Source organism: Leguminivora glycinivorella, chromosome 11, assembly GCF_023078275.1.
Source record: "Leguminivora glycinivorella isolate SPB_JAAS2020 chromosome 11, LegGlyc_1.1, whole genome shotgun sequence".
Classification (NCBI taxonomy): Eukaryota; Metazoa; Arthropoda; class Insecta; order Lepidoptera; family Tortricidae; genus Leguminivora; species Leguminivora glycinivorella.
In genome coordinates this window covers 12,041,485-12,054,593 of record NC_062981.1, presented here as the reverse complement: position 1 = coordinate 12,054,593, position 13,109 = coordinate 12,041,485, and the positions used below count along the sequence as shown (strand labels likewise).

The following is a 13,109-nucleotide window of genomic DNA, read 5'->3' as shown; positions in this document are numbered from 1 at the left end:
GATTAATTCTGTCTAACATTATTTTTGACTGTGAGCCACCGTTTTTGAGTTATTAACAAAAAACGGCTCAAATATCTATTTAAAAATACTTTCCAACTAAAAAATTGATCCTAGCGAAAAAAGTTATATAACCTTTCTTATAGAAAATTTTATGTAGATATTTTCTGTTAAACATAATTTTTTGCTGTGGGCCACCGTTTACGAGGTATTGACGAAAAACGGAGCATGTAATCGATTAAAAAAAACTTTCTTACTAAATTATCCGTTTATATATTGATCCTATCGAATAAACGTACATAACCTTTCTTGTAGGAAATTTTATGTAGATATTTTCTGTTTAACATATTTTTTTGCTGTGGGCCACCGTTTACGAGTTAGTTACGAAAAACTAAAAAAAATACTTTCAAGATCGAATGGCAGGGTACGGACCCCACCTCATGTCATGGCATTATTTTTCCATGGCTATTTAGACCCTCATCTTTCACTGGTAAAAATGACAGACTGCCTCAAGAACCTTTTTTGGAATTTTTTTTTTACCACTTTGTACCGTTCTGGCACGGTGAAGGACCCGGCCAAATGATCTGGCATAAATACTATGCGACTTCTGTAGAACTCTATTTTCACTTTTTAATAATTCCAGGTTGCCTCAAACACCTTTTTTGGGCCTCAAAAAATTAAATCTTTAAAAAATCATAGCTCGATAAAGCCCCGCTCCCCAGCTGCCAGACTTGCAGACCTGATGTTGGCTATGATCAGAGAAGCATCTGAGCACCTTTCCAGGTTGCCTCAAGGACCTACTCCAAAATCCTGCCAGCTCTCCGTCTATAGCACCGCCGGGGCTAAGGGGCCGGGCGCACGGATCGGCGGGTACACTGAAAGAAATGTTTGCATAACTGTAACCAAATTTTAGGTTACTGCTTACCTAAAAATTGTGACTTGCGAACTACGTGTTACCCATTACCAAACCGTGTTTTGTTATTTGTGTTGAGTTATGAACAACTTAACTATTTATGTTACTGTTTTAAATTGTATGTTCTACTTATAACAATGGTAATAGTCTAGTAATAATTATAACATTTTGTGATTTGCAACAAAAGTACAAGCGCCATTTTGTTACTATGGAACAAATAATTTAACTATTTCACAACCAAATTGCTTACGAATCTATAACATCTAGTTGGTTGCAAACACAAAAATGTTTTGTAATAATTAAATAATCCTACATTTACTTAGTAATTAAACTGTTCAATTATTTTCTGAATTGATTTATTTATTAGTAGTCAAACTGTTCATCAACTAGTAACTAATTTAATTTGTTGACGTGTTACAGTACTTAGGTTGTTAATCAGAAAGTTTAGTCTGGTAACTAATAACAAAACTGTTTAGCTACAAGTAGCTCGACCAATTTAGTAATCTATAATTAAAATGGTAATTCCACTATATTTTGTTAGTTAAACGTCGGATCAAATAGCTACCAGTCCATCCGGCAATTAACTTAGTACAAAAAGGGACGATATCAATGAATCCGTCCTTAAATTAATCAACGAGAGTATAGTAAAATCACATTGTATTGAAATTAATTGTAACAACACCTTTTAGTAGCCTTACCCGATCACTTATTACGATTCAGTTTAAGTTTTTAGCTCCGTCCTGTAGCAATTCCGTTTAGGTCCTAAACTGAATCTTAGATAATATTCGTAATAAGTGATCAGGTAATGCTACTAGAAGGTATTGTTACAATTCATTTCAATACAATGTGATTTTACTATACTCTCGTTGATTAATTTAAGGACGGATTCATTGATATCGTCCCTTTTTGTACTAAGTTAATTGCCGGATGGACTGGTAGCTATTTGATCCGACGTTTAACTAACAAAATATAGTGGAATTACAGTATATTTATAATATTTATTATTTGACTGAATTCTGATAAATATTCATATTAAGACGGGGTTTTACTTGAATTGGTGTTACTTACATTAAAAACAACAATAATTAAATTCCATTATTTTCATAAATAATTAACGTAAAGCGTCTTGATACGAATATTCAAATTTTAGGTAGGTAGCATAGTAAAACTCTTCATTTAAATGCTAAGTACAGTTTTATTCAAATAATTCCTGTATTTCCGAAATATTATAATAAAATTATGACACTATAACATTATTTACTTTCTGATTTCGTAATCATCAAAAAATAAAAACAATGGAAATACTAACTTATGCTTATGTTTCGCTTTTACTTTAGCCCAAGAGCTACCCAGTGCATTAAGAACAAATTTTATTTTAAATCACGCATCAACTGCATTTCGTAACGAACATTATTTACAGTTAGGTTTATTAGAGCTTTGATAGAATATCTTACAATTTAGACGGCGGCAACGTTAATTCCATTTCGCACCGTCTTTCCGCTCTGCGTGCGATGGTCTCTTCTATTTGCGCAGCACATTTCACATGCATAAGAAAAATCCTTCCGGCACAATCAGCTTAGACGGCCACCAGAGAAGTTTAGAGTAGACCTGGTTTAATTCTTACTCTTGCCTACGTTCGAAGTAGTCACCAAAAAAGGGGTCGCCATAAATGCTGCCAGGTCCAGGACTTCTTCACAATGTTCTGAAACATTCAATTTAATATGTACCTTCCTCAGTCCTCGTATACTTTTTAATAATGTTTTATTTTTGTACATATTACAAAACCATTTTGAACTTTTATCGTGTAAAAAAGGGTTCTAAATACAAAAACAAAACAATCGTAATATTAAAAGATACATATGAAATCAAAGGATGTGGTGATGTTAGTCTGTTCGGAAAGAGAAGAGTCGTGGAATGTATTGGACCCCGACCCCATACATTTCACTACTCTTCTCTTTCCGAACAGACTCTATAGGTACTTACTTTTTTGGAAAATGCGTCCGTAATTATACTAATTATGTTTTGTAGCATGGCTGTTTGGGTAATCAGTTTCGCCTTGTAATAATTTCTTATATTTCCTCTTCTGATAATAACTGCAAAATATCAATATGTTTTCTGTGTTCTGAAATTAAAACGTACACAAATGTCAGAATACCAACGTTCACTGATAAAGGAAAGGTTCACTGAGGAAAGGAGGAAGGAAGGAACATACAATAGAACTTTCCAACTATTCCAACGAATAACAATAAAATTGTAACCCCATAACCAAGGTGAACTGAAAACGCCGCAGTGAAAGGAATATAGGTAATGGTATTGACCACTCGTTTACTATGTTACTGGAAATTAGTAGTAGAATTAATTCCTGACCTACAAACCTACCTGCTGTGTTTACCTACCTGTAAATTGCCCCCTGTAAACCTACGTATTAAACTTAGGAATTAAGAAAACTTCCACCTAATTAATTGCGTATTCAATCCTACTTATGGGCATTAAGCACGTTTGGTAGATATCTACTTACGCTACAACTACAGCTCCCATATCATGCAATTCATTATTGTTATTAAATGTTGTTACTTACCTTTAAACATCTAAATATTTACATAGGGAGAGCCACGACGCTAGGTACTCCTCCATCGTAGTGGTACTAGTACACGAGGCATCTCACACTCGGAGGTTCTGGCTGACTCCGCCGCCGCCGCCTCCTGAAGTTCACTCATATTGTGCACCCGCCCTTGCCTCCAAGGTTTTCTTCACAAATACCATAAATTTTATTAATAACAACCGGACTGAACAAACTGTGATGCGTGCTGAAATGCTGAGACTCTCGTCTCGAGGAAACACAAACGGGAACGAACAGGTTTGCTTCGGTCCGGTCCGTTTACTGTGCGGCTGTGCGCGTCGCGTCATTCTGTTTCATGTTATAAACAATCGTTCGAGCTACAGATAACAAAAGTTTTGTAGTGTTTTACTAAACATTACGTACTTTATAACTATAGTTTTCCTTAATTCGTACATTTGCTTGTTTGTCTAATATTTGAATGAAATTGTTACCTGGTAGTTATGTAAGGTAAAATTATTAGTATGCTATTAGATTTGGTTAAAATCAATCAAACACTTTAACAGTCTGCAAACATATACAGTTTTGTTGGAACAACAATACATAGTTTGGTAAAACGTAGTCTAACGTCTGATAATAATTAAGGATACATATAAGTTAATTATAAAAAGACAGTTCTGTTGCAGCAGCTCTACTACTTCGTTTAAGTTGATTAAGTTAATAACAGCCTAATATTAGATTACTGCACATCAAATACAAAATAACATGACTAGTATTGTATTACACCACAAAATTAAGTGTCCACCGGTTATAATTATATGGTAGGCGTGTTCAGTGGATACATGTAGAACTCAAAATCATAGTGTAATAATGGAAAAAAAATCAGTTACAATTGCTGCCCCCCCCCCTGAATTTTCCCCCGCCTGTAACTTACATTTTAAAATCGGTACTTAGAGACTCAGCTTGTGGGACCCGTAGCACAGATTAAGATTACTAATAAGAGTAATAAGTTAGTCAAGTATAACATGTATACGTATAATATAACGTATATCCTGTAGCATGTATAGGTAGTTAGGTACGTACAGTCAGCGTTACATTACGTTGTAAATTATTACGTTGATGTTACAAGAATTGAGTGTTTCAGTCAGGTTTACGTAGTGGATGTCGCGAATAATTACCTATCAAAATTTTGTGGCAATTATCAAAGACGCTAGTTGTTAAAGTTTTGGAAAGTTTTTGTAAACCTTTTTTAGTTATTTACCTTTTATATCTTTTTGAATGGAACATTTAAACTTTTAGTATTTATAATAAAATATTATTTAAAACTCTTAAAACAGGGTCTGTCAAGAATGTACCTACTCGTAAGGTAATAGGTACTACATTTCTTTTGACGGTATTTTAATAAATTAAAGTCCCAGTAGTTACGTACAGAAATCCATGTACCCATAGTTGTCCAAGAAATTATTAAAATGAAGTTATAATAATGTTATTCTTTCAAATCCCTTGAAATTTACGAATTCATTAACGTCAATAACTATTACGCTGCCAAATCACTGGAAACTACGAAGATGTAGATGTATATGACAGCATGTAGTACCCGTAAACATAGGCCTCCTAATCAATCAGCGAGCCAATCGAGAGGAACCCCTTTGTAGTTCAGCCAAGCATGTAATCGACATTGCGGCGGTTTTCAGGGGCGCCCGTGTGGGCAACTTTTATAATGCTCGACCTGGTGCATTCATTAGGTCTTTGCAGCCTATTAAATTGGCAAGGTCAGTGAAATTTAAGAGTAGATGCATTTAGTTACAGAAATTAAAATATAGCAGTATAATTTTACTGCAAGTAATTAACGCCGCATTCATTTTGCGATGTTCGTATGAAGCTTGATTATGGCTCCCTTATTACTTGTATTAGGTACGGCACCTATACGTAGCCATAAATTAAATATAACAAGATCATACCATCCCATACATTAAAATGCGACCGCCTAAGACCGCGCTTACACTCCACCACACATAGATGGCGCCACAAAAAAAATGTCTTTTTTTTTTTATGGGATAGGAGGCAAACGAGCAGACAGGTCGCCTGATGGTAAGCGATCACCGCCGCCCATGGACACCCGAAACACCAGAGGTGTTGGAGGTGCGTTGCCGGCCTTTAAGATGGGTGTACGCTCTTTTCTTGAAGATTTGAAGGTCGTATTGGTCCGGAAATACCGCAGGCGACAATTCATTCCACCAGTTTAGCTGTGCGGGGCAGGAAGTTTCTGGAGAAACGCACGCACATAGATTTACGGCTCGGAATTGACACTTAATGCCAATCTACAAATAATCGGTGGCAACAAGGCATTTTTTGTGGCGCCATCTATGTGTGGTGGAGTGTAAGCGCGTTCGTAGGCGGTCGCATTTTAATGTATGGGATGGTATGATCTTGTTATATTTAATTTATGACGTAGCGTAATATGTGTTAGCAACCTCAGTCCAATATCATTAGCAGGTTCAGGCATTTTTAAAACTATTAAGGCCTACTTGCACCAATCACTTAACTCGTAGCTGTCCGAGGAGCTCAGTTGGAGGAAACCTTAAGAAAGGCCGCAGTAGCGACAGACTTGATGGTTAGCAGGATCAGACTACTGGGACTCAAGGTGGCTCTGCCCAAAACGGAGGCTATCGTCTTCCAGAAAAGAGGCTGGAGAGTTCCAGCTGGGACAACCATTCCTGTAAGCGGCGAGATGGTTCAAGTAATGCCCCATATCAAATATCTGGGCATTGTCTTGGACAAAAATTTGAATTTTGAGGAACACTTCCTCCGATTGGCTCCGAGAATTGTAGGTGCTGCCTCTGCACTAGGCCGACTGTTGCCTAACATAGGGGGGCCAGGCGCTCCGTGCCGCCGCCTGTATGCTGGCGTGGCTCGCAGTATGGCGATGTATGGTGCTCCGGTGTGGGCGCATCGCTTGAACACAACCAACAAAGCCCTGCTGCGGAGACCACAAAGGGTGGTGGCTATTCGAATGATACGGGGCTACGTCACAGTGTCTTGGGCGGCGGCGTGCGCCTTAGCCGGTACTCTACCGTGGGAGCTAGAAGCTCAGGTGTTAGCTGATGCGCATAGGGAAAGGGTTAGATGCAGGGCTCTAAATGAATTCCCTGCCCCTGAAGAACTGCGGAGGGCGCGTCAACAAGCCCACACAAGGGCCCAGGAAAGGTGGAAGGAGGACTTGGAGGATTGTCGCTATGGAACTTATAGCTTAGAGGCACTCCTCCCGTCCTTCATGGAGTGGGTAGGAAGATCGCACGGAGCAATGACTTTTAGGTTGACACAGGTAATGACCGGACACGGGTGCTTCGGTCATTACCTGTGTAAAATAAAGAGGGAAGCCAATTCAGCTTGCCATGAATGTGGCGCGCCGGATGACACAGCTCAACACACTCTCGAAGTATGTAGTCGTTGGGCTGTTGAACGTCACGTCATGATCGCGGAGCTTGGAGTTAGAGATCCTTCGCTGCGCAACATCGTAGCGGCTATGTTGCACAGCGAAGAAAAATGTGAAGCAGTTGCCACCTTCTGTGAGACTGTCATCTCACAGAAGGAGGCCGCGGAAAGGGAGCGCGAAAGTAGAGCTGACGCGCACCCGGACCGACGCAGACGGCGGGGAAGAAGACGGGCACGTTTTGCCGCCCGAATAAATCCCTAGCAGGGTCGGCGGACTGTGGGAGCCCGCTTTACACGGCGTTGCTCGCCAGGAGAGGGTCACGAAGTTCTGGTCCTCATTTTCAGCGGTGTAGGGACTCTGGCACTAGACCAGGGCCTCTGGAAGGAGTCGTGGTAGAATCTCCGGCATCCCATGGCTCCTTCATAACAGGAAGAAGGGCGACGTAGGAGTGGTTTTTAGTGGGTATACCTCCTCTCCTCCTCTCCCTTGGAGAGGGCGGTAAGTAGGAGGGAGTCCCACATATCCCCCCAATGGCTTCCCTGGCCGGGGGGAATGCGTAACGCATTTTAACACTCCGAAAAAAAAAAAAGGGTTAGTGGGCTACCATCTGTCTGACCCTAACTAACCCTCTCTCCCTAACTGACTAACCCTCTAACTGCAAAAAGAAAACTGTAAAGTCATGAAAACTAAGACAATAAGTGGCATCAAAAAATATTTTACGTGTACATGTACTATTATAATATATATCCTGTGGTATTATAATATAATCAATAAGTTACCTATACTATTTCATTGCCAGCTAATTAAAACTATAAATACCTAATGGCAGTAATTGTACTAAGATAAATAATTTATGTTTATTTTACGTTGCTGCAAACTTTTAAATCTAATTCAAACTTTGTTTATTTTAACAAACTGTTGCTTACCATAGAATTTATGTTTTAGCTCCATGTTGGCTAATCCTCCAGAGTTTAGTTTTAGCACGCATAAATAGATTTAATTCTACAATTCTTTGTAACAGAACTTTGTAAAGCAGAGAACAGCCTAAATATGGTATTAGGGTTTTAGAATTTGGTTTGGGTATTGAAGTCAGCAGACTACTCATAATTTATTGATGAATCAAATCTGACTGACCGTTATGGATCTAAGTTGAACTCAGCTGTCAGCTATTCAACCAAAATGTTCGGATTGCTATTATTTTACTATAGGTAACAGTTTACTTACAGTTGCCGTCTCTTTGACTTTCATTGCGTATTTACACAACAACATATATAGTTCGCCTTTGTACTTATAATAAGCTCTTTTTCCTGTGTGTTGTATTATTTTCTGGTACAATAAAGTGTTTTACTACTACTACTACTACATATATTACATATACAAATTGATTGATGATATTATGAGATAACTCCTCACCTACCTACCTAACATTAGACATACCTACCGAAAACCCGTGACGTCACGCTAACAATGTGTTCGCCAGACGTCGTCAACCTGTGTTGCCGACATAATTAAAAAATTATGCCGCACCTGAAATAGACGCGCACGGAGAAAGCGGCACGCTGATGTTACACTCCTTTTGACGTGGACGAGATTCCCCTCGGCAGTTTTGGGTCACTATTGTCACAAACATAGTCTTACATAGGGTTGCCAGATGGTAGATTTTGCGTGACGTTATTAAAACTTAAAAAAATACCGATAAAGTTTCTAGGAACTTTACGATACAGAGAGGAAATGTCGCCAGTATCCTTGGTACAATGCCTCAAGGGCCTATTTTAGACCTTAGTTAGCTTTTAAGTTTAGTAAAGTTAAGTTTCTTATATAAATATGTAAATATGTTCATGTTCATAAAGATAAAAAAAAACAATGAAAAATTTACTTAAAAAATTTTAGGATTTGTAGACGTAAAAATGAAATCGTAAAATTGTATTTATTTATTGTTTATATACTTTTGGCAAATGAAAGCTACTCAAATTACTTCATTCTTCGATATTGCTTCCTCAAGTTTCGAAAAGGCAAATAAAACGTAGACTCACGAATTCTTAAATAATTATAAAGCACCTTATTGTTAAAGTCCATTGGACTTTTAAATTTGAGTAATTCATAGTAAACCTCATACTTAATTGTATTTATACCAGGTTACTGTATTTGAGATTTCTTATCGTATTGCAATAAGCTAAACATCCAAATTATAAACAAATCAATTATTTTTTAGTCGGTACCAGACCTATTCGTCGCCTTGCTATTGCCTGTTTGCCCCACCCAACCATACACAGGCTGGTACCGACTCCAAAAATAATTGATTTGTTTATAATTTGGATGTTTAGCTTATTGCAATACGATAAGAAATCTGAATTGAAAGGTTTATTATTTTTGGCTTTTTAGTTTCTCCGTGTTTTGTAACGCGCTTATTTTTGAAGGCGGTTTTATTTTTTGTTAAAAAGTTTATTTATTTGTTGATTTTTAGTGGTTCCTAGTGATATTATATGTATCAGTCCGAATACATGTACAGTAGTGAAAGAATTATCCTTTAACTCCTAACCATTGAGGAGTTGACCTTCCATCATCAGCTCAGCCACATAAAATTATTACCATCAGACGTAAATACTGGTGTACCTTTGAAAAATAGACTAAAAACATTACATGTGCCTAAAATGAAACTATTTTGTGTAAAATGTAAATCACTGGGATACGAGCTTTAGATCTTACGCATTACTTTTTGACACTGACATACTTATTATTTTATTGCTTTATTTTGTTGTGACAAACATTTGAAACATTTAATAATGGAGTCCAATTTCATTCGCTTTCTCTATCCGTTTTGCTCGCCTTTGTGCAAGGTTAAGCAGGAAGCAAATTCGACTTGTTTTTGACTACTCGTGACATGGCAATCATACTTTTGTTAGATGGCAAAGATAGTGAACATTATGTAGATACTTAATGTGATATTTTTTATATTGATTTAAACTAACACGATCTTCACTCATATTATTAAATTAAAACGGGACTTAATCGCGTAAAACTTACGTTTTATATTTAACCCGACGTTTCGGACATGACATTACGTCCGTGGTCACGGGTAGACTGGCTGGGAGTTGTATCAACATCTTCTAGCTGTACGAGTTTTTCGAACTACCCGCACTTGATTGTCATCAGTCACTTTTACGCTAGGGTTGCCACTCTGCCTACATACAACACTCACGACATCCGATGGTATGAGACGGGAAGTTTTCTCACGTTTACACTTGCTAATCACTGGATTCCACGAAGATGAAATCCCTTGCCCTTCATTTTGATTGAAATTACGATGTTTCCTGATTTCAATCGCTTCACGTACTTTCCTGCTATAGTAAAGACGTTCAGTTGAAAGGACTTTGGGATTATGCAGTTCAATCCAGTGGTTCGGTCCTGACTCTAGCAAATGCTCGGCAACCGCAGACTTATTTATTTGTCGTTTTTTGACTAATGTGATATTTTTTTATAAACAAAACTAACCTATATTATACTTAAATCTACATACAATCCCTTTGTCCAGTAGTATGACGGTCCTAAGACCCCAAATCAGACAGAAAAAGGACCCACAACATAAGTCTTCCACATGTAAATAAGATAAAATATATTACCGGCGCCATAGCTTTATGAAATTTGGAATTATTGTTGGTGCTAGTTTACAATTTAATGTGAACGGTTAACTCAAACTGGTGGCAGTTATATTGTTTTTAAGTAACATTATTTTGGTGCTCAACTCCTTTTTTTGGTTGCAATGTTTGGGATTCCAAAACTTTTTTTGGTGCTCATTTAAATAGTAGCCTTTTCAAATTCTACAAGTATACCTAGGTACCAGTGGCAGGGGCGTCCATACAACTCGATTCCCTACGGGTTCCCTAAAATTCTCCAGTATCTGTAGAAGTTCATACAAAACAGATACCGAAAACCTCTCCGGCTTTATCAACGAAAATTTTCACACTACGCCACTGCTAGGTACTAAAAAAATTGACCTTAGTCACCACTAACTAAAAATACTCAAAATCGTGTTAATTGCAGCAAATGCTCAAGCGTCAAATATGGTACAGTTATGCAATTAGTGAGAATGTCCTTAGTATTCGGGTCGTTAGCAACCATGCAATTTGCATAAATGATGAATATCATAAAGATGGGCAAGGCTGCACACACGAGCAATGCGGCCACGGCTATTCTATCGGCTCTGGAAATCCAAATCAAGTATAAAAGGGGCCTACAGATTATTAGTTCAATGGGCGACATCGGCTCGTGTGCGTAGCCTAATGCACAAACGCTCAGAATAATATCTCTTTCGTAGCTATCTCTATCGGTCTTGGATATTGGCGCGACAGAGCCAGACTACATTTCTGCGGCGTTTCGCATCGCAGAAATGCCATTCGGCTACGGGACCTGATACTGAGTGGTCCACGAGATGGTCCATAGCTACTCAAGGAGTCAAAGCCTTACCGTCAGATATGTTGATTATCTAATTAGTCATAGCTATTGTGGGTTCCGAGGTATTATATGCTTTTCTTTGCTCAACCTATTTAAAGCTGGGATATGGTTACTTAGGGTTTCCCCAAACATATTGACGCAGAATCAGCTCTAGCCGAAGAGTCGTCTCTAAACGCAGCCGTACGCATGTTCGTATACTAACGAGCTATGTTTGGTTGGCGGAAGCCGCCGATTTCGCGTCGCGTGTCGATTTTGGGGAGACCCTTACGTCGCTACAGGAGCGAAAATGCTAAAATGGAAGGAGCCCCCTTTCAATTTAGGGAATTCTAGTTTAATATACTCGTGTTATTAACTAGATTTATCGAAAAAAAATTGTCCATTAAGAACAACTCAGTTAAAAGATATTGCGAAAAAATCTGTAAAATCAAGGTTCCGCTCTTGACTGTTTCCTCCTTCAAAACTTAATCAATCGTAACGAACTTTGAGAATCTGAATAACAATGAAATGTTCTGTGTCGGACCGTTTAGTTTTTTTGGCTAATTGTCACCAATTTCGAATACCAGACTTTAAAAATTAGAATATCAAAAAAATCAAAACGGTTCGACACAGATAAAAATAATAATAATCTGTGTTGAAAAAATCATTGCTCTATCTTCGAAAATCAGGGAGGAAATAGTCGAGAGCGTTTGTATGGAGAATTGACCCCTCCTGTATCGTCTTACGCCGTGTCTTGCGTGGGCGATGGTCGCGCGATGGTCGCGCGATGGTCGCGCGACGGCGATGCGACGCATACGAAATCAAACCTTATCGATATGGAAGTAGACGATGCGATGAGACGCGACGGCGCGGCGACGGTCGCGCGACCGTCGTAAGACACGTAAGACACGGCGTTAATGGGATATTATCGTAAACATAATTATGTGGCTACTGAGATAGTACATTACGATACAAGTGCGTAAAAAAGGAAGTTCGAAACGAGTGGCGATAAATTAAAACACGACCGAAGGGAGTGTTTTAAATCGACGCGAGTTACGAATTTCCTTTTCGCACGTGTATCGTACGACGTTTTTCAGTACAGATGAGCCTCCGAAGTTTCGACCTGGCATATAATGAACCACTTCTCGAACTAGTGCGTAAAAAAACGACTATCTGTACTGAAAAATAGTTATTTGTTATACAAGGGGGCAAAGTTGTATTTTAACGCCGAGTGTGGAATTGAAAAACGAGCAAGTGAAAGGATTCTATAGTTGAACCACGAGCGAAGCGAGTGGTTTGAGAATAGAATCCTGAACTTGCGAGTTTTTTAACACACGAGAAGTAAAATACATTTGCACCCGAGTGTAACACAAAACTTTTCCCCTCACTATAGCGAGGAAACTACAACGCAAAAAATGCGTTTATCACTGCTTCCAGTAATTCCACAGGTGGTAAATCATCGTTATTACTAGATTCACCTACTTTTATCAATTTAAAAGCAGTTATTCAAGGTCAAATTACTTTACCCACTAGTGGATAAAATGCGTTTTTACCCGCTGGTATTAAAGGACAAAACACGTGTTTCCGAGCTAGTGAGGGGAAAAGTTCATAATTTGGTGAAGCTGTCTTGTGAGATTAGTAATAAATTCAGAGATCTTATTTAGAAGGACACTATATTGATAACACGGTTTTTACACGATTGTGGCGCTGAAAGCGAGTCCACTTTTCATTAGATTATTAAATAGGGATCTATGTAAAAATAGTAAGCTGCTTGAAAA

General features: G+C 38.3%; 1 protein-coding gene and 1 long non-coding RNA gene across 2 annotated transcripts in view; one reads left to right on the top strand and one right to left on the bottom strand.

Moving 5' to 3' along the window:
• The window catches only part of LOC125231275, a 229,675-nt gene that overhangs the window by 27,622 nt on the left and 188,944 nt on the right, over positions 1–13,109 (top strand). The window lies entirely within an intron of this gene.
• On the bottom strand, positions 1,598–3,906 carry LOC125231280. The gene is made up of 3 exons (XR_007177607.1): positions 3,489–3,906; positions 2,894–3,032; positions 1,598–2,612 (listed from the first exon to the last, which is right to left on the bottom strand). It is a non-coding gene; the product is annotated as an uncharacterized LOC125231280 (long non-coding RNA).